Source organism: Danio rerio, chromosome 2 (assembly GCF_052040795.2).
Source record: "Danio rerio strain M-AB ecotype USA chromosome 2, GRCz13ab, whole genome shotgun sequence".
NCBI classification, from domain to species: domain Eukaryota; kingdom Metazoa; phylum Chordata; class Actinopteri; order Cypriniformes; family Danionidae; genus Danio; species Danio rerio.
In genome coordinates, this window is record NC_141022.1 from 62,623,015 (window position 1) to 62,632,500 (window position 9,486).

The window sequence follows — 9,486 nt, forward strand, 5'->3', positions numbered from 1 at the left end:
TTCACGATTTAATTTTGTAGTCAAGCTTCAGCTCAATAATCTGTAAGCTGTGGCAACAATTCTGCGACAGCTCTTAAAAATGACCTGTTTTTGTTCGGTGTCTGTGACTTTGAAACCAAAATATTCCCATGTTACAAATGCGTTGTTTCTTTGTTAGTATTTCGTCTATTAATGCTTCTGAAGCTGCAGACGCCGTAATCCCACTTGTCAGCACTTTCCTGTTTGTTTTCTTTTTAAATTGTGGCCGTAGTTTGGCTGCGCATTTCTGATTGGGCAGAACAAAAGTGCGCTCACTCAATTGGTTAGTAAGACTGTCACACACAGCCAGCAGTCACACATTTCCTCTGGGTGGGGGAAATTTTATATATATATATATGTGTGTGTGTGTGTGTGTGTGTGTGTGTGTGTGTGTGTGTGTGTGTGTGTGTGTGTGTGTGTGTGTGTGTGTGTGTGTGTGTGTGTGTGTGTGTGTGTGTGTGTGTGTGTGTGTGTGTGTGTGTGTGTGTGTGTGTATGTATGTATGTATAAATAAATAATTATGAGGCTTAGACATTGTCACCAAACTGTTGGCTTGTGCCTAAACCATTCAGAAACTAAATACCGTTTATGCGACCTTAGGTTCGTGCTCACCTGTTTCTCTTGTTCATATTAGAGATCTGCACAAGACGCTCTCTCTCATTCACGCACACAATCACACACTCAGAGAGAGAGAAAGCGCGTCTTATCCATCTTACTGTTTGTTATCAGCTCAGTTTGTGCACTCCTGCCATTGTCTGAGGAACCCACAATGACCCACTCCATTGTCTCCAACACAATACTACTGGAACTCTTTATTGTCATCACCTTTATCCAGTTTCATATATTACCACTAATCTGTTTTCATTTTTATTAATGTTTATATTTTTATTAACCTATTTTTATTTTGTATTTTATTTTCTTTATTTCTGTATTATATTTTTTATTCATATTTATATTCGTCTTGTTTGTACGCAGCGACGCTGCACTGCTTTGGCAATATGAATGTACAGTTATTAGTCATGCCAATAAAGCACCTAAAATGTGAAAAATGTGTGTGAGAGAGAGAGACAGCACCTAGCGATTCACTGCACCACTCTCTCTCTCTCTCTCTCTCTCTCTCTCTCTCTCTCTCTCTCTCTCTCTCTCTCTCTCTCTCTCTCTCTCTCTCTCTCTCACCTCTAGTTCGTATTTAACACGTCTCCCTTCTCGTTCTGCAGATCACTTGGTGCGCGACTTGTCTCTCTCTCTCTACTCCACACTGGTCCGTGATGACAATCATGCATGCGCATTTGTAGGCATTAAATAAATAATATTTAATCTTTAATACTTGTCTCATATTTAAGTGCATTGTTTTTTATGACGGTATAACGGTATTGAAACTGACACCGCTGCTATTTTTAGATCCCGTGGTATACCATAATACTGCCCAAGCCTTATATATATATATATATATATATATATATATATATATATATATATATATATATATATATATATATATATATATATATATATAAATAAATAAATATAATTTCATATTGCAGCCTCTTGCGATTTTAACTAATCGCAAAGTTTCAAATTGTGATGGCAGTTTGGTTTCGATTAATTGCACAGCCCTATTCTGTGCCTTTAATCACGACTAGTTGCATAAAAAAATTTATATTTAAGTTTTGTGTAATATGTATATTTATTATGTAAATCTAAATGCACGCACATACACTACTTGTATGCTAATATTCATATATATTAGTTGTTTCAATGTTGTGTATTATTAAATGTTTTCATATATATTAATGTGTGTATTTAAATGTATATAATAAATGTACATGTACAGTTAAAGGCAAAATTATTAGCCATTACTAGGCAAGTTATTGTATAATGGTGGTTTGTTCTGTAGACAATTTTTAAAAAATGTAGCTTAAAGGGGCTAATAATATTGACCTTAAAATGTTTTTAAAAAAATTAAAAGCTGCTTTTATTCTAGCCGAAATAAAACAAATAAGACTTTCTCCAGAAGAAAAAACATTATCAGACACACTGTGATAATTTTCTGAATCTGTTGGATTTGGGAAATATTTAAAAAAGAAAATAAATTAAAAGGGGGCGAATAATTCTGACTTCAGCTGTATAACTTATAATATATATATATATTGTTTTAAAAAAAAATCATGGGCAGCATGGTGGCTCAGTGGTGTCACACTGTGGTCTTACAGCAAGAAGGTCGCTGGTTCAAGTCCCGGGTGGGTCAGTTGGCGTTTCTGTGTGGAGTTTGCATGTTCCACTAGTGTTGGCGTGGGTTTCCTCCGGGTGCTCCGGTTTCCCCAACACAGTCCAAACACATGTGCTATAGGGGAACTGATGAACTAAATTGAGTGTGTGTGTGTGTGAATGAGTGTGTATGGGTGTTTCCCAGTACTGGGTTTCAGCTTGAATCCGCTGCATAAAACATGGTGGAATAGTTGGGGGTGGATTCCGCTGTGGCAACCACTGATAAATAGGAGACTAAGCCGAAGGAAAATGAATGAATTGTGATTACAATTTTGACCAAAATAATGGGGATTATGATTTTTCCCGTATTAAAGCAGCCCCATGAAATATGCATGAAAATGCAATAGTCGCCCAGCCTAACTTCTGATTTATAGTTGAAATAAATCAATTTATGAAAGATCATGTATGTATTTGTCCTGTGGTTGTGTTTTATTACCTTTTTATTAGATTTTCCTCATTCTTTCCTTATATCTGAGGCTCATATGATTCCATTGGACGGTCTGTAATGCTATCTGATATGAGCTGATTTCGTTCTCATGTTGCACACAACAATCCTTGTTCTCACAAGTTCAGCAGAACTTAATTTCCAAGGTCGAGCATCTGGTGCTCTGGGCCGTGTTTACAAAAATAAATCCATTCGTACTCTTGATCCTGCAGGACTCCTCTAATCCACTAATATGCGACATGCTCGGTCATAAGATCCTGAATTTGACAGCTAATTTCCCATCATCTCCTTTCATCTGATTCAAAAGAGCATCGGAAGAGCAGGATTTGATTGTGAGATGCTGCTTGCTGTTCTACCAAAGTGGGTCCTGGTATTTTTGGTTCATTGACGGTGCAAATTATGAAACTGTAGATGAATATTGGGGGTAGTTCATCATAGGCATAGGCCCATAAAATTCTGATGGTATGATAATCTTGGATAACAATATTGTGGTATTGTGATCACTGCTCTACACTATATTCTTTTTAAAATTTTATTTTGAGAAACATTTAAAATATTCACAACCATAGCAGCAGTGATGCAGCTGTGAGCATTTCTAAAGCCTTTCTGAAATTCACTTTATTAACCCAAGAACTTTTAAATTGCACATCTTCAGACTGACTTCACAACCTGAGGTTATTAAATTAAACCTGTTTTACACTTGTGTGTCATATTTGTGCGCTGTCAGGATGATGGTTAATGTTGTTTATTCTTTAACACAGTCTTACTTGTTTCCTGCTTCTTTGGTGCACTTCAAAGTCAGTGACCGACAGTTCCTGAACTTCAGTTTTTCCCACTTTTATTCATGAATCACATGCTTCTAATGGGTTTTTCACACTAGAAAGTTTTTTCTGGCTTCTAAATGCAGTGATGCAGATAGAGAAGTAAAAACCACCATGTGTTTGAAATGTCTTTATGCCATCTGCTGCTTATGAAGAAGCCTAGAGCGCCATCTACTGTTTAACAACTAGCCTAGAGCATTGTCTGCTCTTAAAGCTAGCCTAAAGTGCAGTCTGTTGTTTAAAAACTAAGCTAAAGCACCATCTGCTGTTTAAAAATTAGCCTAGATCAGACTTCTGCATTTAAAAAACTAGTCTAGAGTGCTGTCTGTTGTTTAACAACTTACCTAGAGTGGTGTCTGTTGTTTAAAAACTATCCTACAGTGGCATCTGTTGTTTAAAAACTTACCTAGAGTGGCGTCTGTTGTTTAAAAATTTACCTAGAGGGGTGTCTGTTGTTTAAAAACTATTCTAGAGCGGCGTCTGTTGTTTAAAAACTAGCCTAGAGCAGTGTCTGTTGTTTAAAAACTATTCTAGAGCGGCGTCTGTTGTTTAAAAACTAGCCTAGAGCAGTGTCTGTTGTTTAAAAACTAGCCTAGAGCGCCGTCTGTTGTTTAAAAACTAGCCTAGAGTGGTGTCTGTTGTTTAAAAACTATCCTACAGTGGCGTCTGTTGTTTAAAAACTTACCTAGAGTGGTGTCTGTTGTTTAAAAACTATTATAGAGCGGCGTCTGTTGTTTAAAAACTTACCTAGAGCAGTGTCTGTTGTTTAAAAACTAGCCTAGAGCGCCGTCTGTTGTTTAAAAACTAGCCTTGAGCGCCGTCTGTTGTTTAAAAACTAGCCTTGAGCGCCGTCTGTTGTTTAAAAACTAGCCTTGAGCGCCGTCTGTTGTTTAAAAACTAGCCTAGAGCGCCGTCTGTTGTTTAAAAACTAGCCTAGAGCGCCGTCTGTTGTTTAAAAACTATTATAGAGCGGCGTCTGTTGTTTAAAAACTTACCTAGAGCAGTGTCTGTTGTTTAAAAACTAGCCTAGAGCGCCGTCTGTTGTTTAAAAACTAGCCTAGAGCGCCGTCTGTTGTTTAAAAACTATTATAGAGCGGCGTCTGTTGTTTAAAAACTTACCTAGAGCAGTGTCTGTTGTTTAAAAACTAGCCTAGAGCGCCGTCTGTTGTTTAAAAACTAGCCTTGAGCGCCGTCTGTTGTTTAAAAACTAGCCTTGAGTGCCGTCTGTTGTTTAAAAACTAGCCTAGAGCACCGTCTGTTGTTTAAAAACTAGCCTAGAGCGCCGTCTGTTGTTTAAAAACTATTATAGAGCAGTGTCTGTTGTTTAAAAACTTACCTAGTGCAGTGTCTGTTGTTTAAAAACTAGCCTAGAGCGCCGTCTGTTGTTTAAAAACTAGCCTTGAGCGCCGTCTGTTGTTTAAAAACTAGCCTTGAGCGCCGTCTGTTGTTTAAAAACTAGCCTAGAGCGCCGTCTGTTGTTTAAAAACTAGCCTAGAGCGCCGTCTGTTGTTTAAAAACTATTATAGAGCGGCATCTGTTGTTTAAAAACTTACCTAGAGCAGTGTCTGTTGTTTAAAAACTAGCCTAGAGCGCCGTCTGTTGTTTAAAAACTAGCCTTGAGCGCTGTCTGTTGTTTAAAAACTAGCCTTGAGCGCTGTCTGTTGTTTAAAAACTAGCCTAGAGCGCCGTCTGTTGTTTAAAAACTAGCCTAGAGGGCCGTCTGTTGTTTAAAAACTAGCCTAGAGCGCCGTCTGTTGTTTAAAAACTAGCCTAGAGCGCCGTCTGTTGTTTATAAACTAGCCTAGAGCGCCGTCTGTTGTTTAAAAACTAGTCTAGAGCAGCGTCTGTTGTTTAAAAACTTACCTAGAGCAGTGTCTGTTGTTTAAAAACTAGCCTAGAGCGCCGTCTGTTGTTTAAAAACTAGCCTAGAGCGCCGTCTGTTGTTTAAAAACTATTATAGAGCGGCATCTGTTGTTTAAAAACTTACCTAGAGCAGTGTCTGTTGTTTAAAAACTAGCCTAGAGCGCCGTCTGTTGTTTAAAAACTAGCCTTGAGCGCTGTCTGTTGTTTAAAAACTAGCCTTGAGCGCTGTCTGTTGTTTAAAAACTAGCCTAGAGCGCCGTCTGTTGTTTAAAAACTAGCCTAGAGGGCCGTCTGTTGTTTAAAAACTAGCCTAGAGCGCCGTCTGTTGTTTAAAAACTAGCCTAGAGCGCCGTCTGTTGTTTATAAACTAGCCTAGAGCGCCGTCTGTTGTTTAAAAACTAGTCTAGAGCAGCGTCTGTTGTTTAAAAACTAGCCCAAAGCACCATCTGCGTCTGTTGTTTTTAAAACTAGCCTAGTGTGCCATTTGCTGTTTAAAAACTAGCCTAGAGCGCCGTCTGCTGTTTAAAAACTAGCCTATAGAGCCGTCTGTTGTTTAAAAACTAGACTAGAGCGCCATCTGCTGTTTGAAAACTAGCCTAGAGCGCTTTCTGATGTTTAAAATCTAAGAGTGCCATCTGCTGTTTACAAAACTAGCCTATAGCGTCTGCTATTTAAAAACTAGCCTAGAGTGCCATTTACTGTTTAAAAACTAGCTTAGAGCATCATCTGCTCTTTAACAACTAGCCTAGAGCACCATCTGTTGTTTAAAAACTATTATAGAGCGCCATCTGCTGTTTGACAACTAGCCTAGAGCGCCATCTACTGTTTTACATTCAGCCTAGAGCATCGTCTACTATTAAAAACTAAGGTCCGAGTCATTAATCACAAAGCATGGATTGATCGTCCCAGCTCTGCCCATCACGGCACCACGCATGAGTTCACTGAGTTCCTATAAGCGACACATTCAATCACAAGTGTGAGCATAGTCCATCTGCATGGCTGTGTGCTTGATTGTAGCCCCATGTGCAGTGTGTTGAGTTTCCAGGTGCATTGTGGGAGTGTACAAGGTGTGTTTGTGAGGTTTGCATGAGGACGGTCAGTGTCTTTGACTGACGTCTCTTTCTAAGTGACTTTCAGAAATGGGGCTTTTGAAATGGCAGTAAATTGTGATTTCATGGTAATTTACCAATTGCGTGATTTAATAAAGGCGGGTGATTGTGAGCGGTTAGCGCACAGTGCTGTCTTTGTGCTTGTTTGTTCCAGAGAGTCTTTGAACATGTTTTGAGTCTCCTCTGCTCGGCTTCTGTTTGACGTGTTAAGATCTCCTCACTTCTCTAATGTCTGTCTCAGGATTATGACCGTTTCACATTTTCTGGTCGCGATTTAATAGCTGAAGCTTTCATCACGATATTAACTTAAGCTGCTGAAAAGGATTCTTTAACCCTTGTGTGCTGTTGGGTCGTTTTCCTCCACTCTGGGTTGATTTTGAGTCTTAATTTGACCACAACCTTCTCTGTTTCAGCAAATGTCTTATTTTGTATCTTATTTTGACATATATTATAGCAAAATGCTTTGAAGTTTTCAAAATACTCAACGATACACTGATTGGCAGATTGACTCCACTTTGGTGATGTTGGTGTCTGTTTTTGTCCGATTCACTTCCATTATAATCACATTCATTGACTGCAAATCCATGACAGCAGATAATCATGCATTCTGCATTGTTGCTGGTTTGCCCTCACTGAAAAAAAATATTTAAAGATGATTCCTTGAATTTACTTATTTTTTAAGTTAAGGAGTTGTAAACGATTTTTTTATGTAGAATTAAAATAAATAAATTAAGTTGAACATTACTAAATTTAATTTGTTTGTTTAAATTCAACACAAATCATTTGTTTGCAACAATTTAGCAGACAACTTTTTTTTCAGTGCTGTTGGGAAAGAAAACATTTGACATTTTTAAGTTAAACCTCCTCATAAAGGAACTGTTTTGCACAGGCCCATCTAAAGGGTTAATGATGCCAACCAATGAGTAAAAAACACACATTTTACCTCTTCCCAACTCTACTCTAATAAGCTACTTTTTCTACTTTTTTCCATGCAAACAAACACGCACTTGACGGATATTCATTCATTTAGCATTATGAGTCCCGCAAATGCATAGAGAGTCCCGGAACTTCCAGGAGTCTTGGGATGTCTGAATATCACATTTAACGGCTATAGTGAGACTCCAACCAGCAGTACATTCTTGACTGTCCAACGTGCACTGCTCTCTGGAGCTCAGAGGAGCACATGACTGTGTGTGTAGTCACGTGATGTGCGTTTTCAGCAAACGGAAGGATGTTCAGAAATGCTAGGTAAAACATGGTGTGTATGTGGATCATTTTTGTTTTAAAATGCCATTTTAACACCAACACGTATTAGTGTAATCGGGGCCTGAGTGTGTATTCAATATTCTATATACTGAGTGGGTTTGCGTCGGGGTTGGGGCGGAGGATCACCGATGCGGGCTCAGCATCGTGTTGTCTACTGGCCATCGGCGATAGAGGATGGCATCGTCTATCGGCCCAACCCTACCACCCAGTTAACCTTATTACCCTAGTTAAGCCTTTAAATGTCACTTTAAGCTGTATAGAAGTGTCTTGAAGAATATCTAGTCTAATATTATTTACTGTCATCATGACAAAGATAACATAAATCAGTTATTAGAGATGAGTTATTAAATCTTTTATGATTAGAAATGTGTTGAACAAATCTTCTCTCTGTTAAACTGAAATTGGGAAACAAAAATAAACGGGGGCGAATAATTTATATATATATATATATATATATATATATATATATATATATATATATATATATATGTGTGTGTGTGTATATATGTATATATGTACACAGCAAAATATGGGGACCCAAAACAACTCTATGGGTGTTAATTTCAACACTTTGAAAGTGTCTCATGGGGTCCACTCAAAACAAAGTTAAATCAACACTATCAAAAGGGTTGGCACATTGACACCGAAGTAAGGGTTAATTTTAACTCTGGGCAGAGTTAAAAAATTTAACTATATTTAACACCGCCTGGTGTAATATATTATTTTATTCAACTCTCTTGAGTGTAAATATGGTAAAAAGGTCAAATAGACTGTAAATTACAAAAGAAAAAACATTTTATTTGAAAACATTCACCACTGCAACAATTCATTCAGTTTTTAAAATGCAACAATGTCAAATATGCTTTAAATGTTTTATTAGTACAGACAGTATCAACAAAATATGTGTGACCAGTGCTCAAAAAGGCTGTTTCAGTCCTTTGGTCCAAACTTGATGTGTTATCAGAGCAATTTGAAAGTTCAATATAGCGTCACTCATAGTTTACTTCTGAACTCATAGTTTTCTTCTGAAATTACATTTTAAACAACTTGGCGTGCAAATCTTTCACTTCTGGTGTTTCCTTGGTCCTCCATATCAAACAGAGCAGTTTAAATGAAGGTATAAATGCTGTAAACTTGTGTGAAAACAAACTGGAGCTAGGAAATCTCATCAAGCATGTCCTGTGAATGAAGTGCTTCCCAGCCACAGGATGACCTTTTTATCCATGACGATGTAGTAGCTGCTGACCGCTCGTCTGGTGGTTCCTGATGCACGGATATAGGGTGATGCTCATCTAAGAACTCTTCAAGACTCCAGCATGACTAAGAAAAATGTTTGAAAACAAATTGCAATCAAATTCTATGATATATTTAAAAGAACATTTAAAGTAAATAAAACATTCAAGAAATCTAAACTCACCTTTTGAAAATCTTCATGATGATCCACAACTTGACTCTCCCAGCTGGTTGAGGTGACAGGATATGGAAAAGTAGAAAAAACACATATATCACTGTTGGATCTCCAAAAACAATTAGGTTAACCACTATGACTAGAACTGGAAAAACAGGCAGCTGTCTGTCCAGAATCCTGAATTTAACACAACACTTGGAGCAAAATTTAGAGGAGCTTAAAATCTTTTATATCATTTAGTGATGCTGACTTCCCCAAAATATTGGCCACAGTGTAAAAAATATTCAT

At 37.7% G+C, this 9,486-nt stretch overlaps 1 protein-coding gene and 1 long non-coding RNA gene across 4 annotated transcripts in view; one reads left to right on the top strand and one right to left on the bottom strand.

Annotated features, from left to right (window-relative positions):
• Window positions 1-9,486, top strand: part of vapal (VAMP (vesicle-associated membrane protein)-associated protein A, like) — a 56,155-nt gene that overhangs the window by 23,161 nt on the left and 23,508 nt on the right.
• LOC147846601 (uncharacterized) overlaps window positions 8,568-9,486 on the bottom strand; it is a 2,804-nt gene continuing 1,885 nt past the window's right edge. For both annotated transcript variants that reach the window (XR_015479214.1, XR_015479215.1), the window contains exons 5-6: window positions 9,208-9,250; window positions 8,568-9,110 (exon numbers count right to left, since the gene is read on the bottom strand). This is a non-coding gene — a long non-coding RNA (uncharacterized LOC147846601). The remainder of the gene's footprint in view (window positions 9,111-9,207; window positions 9,251-9,486) is intronic.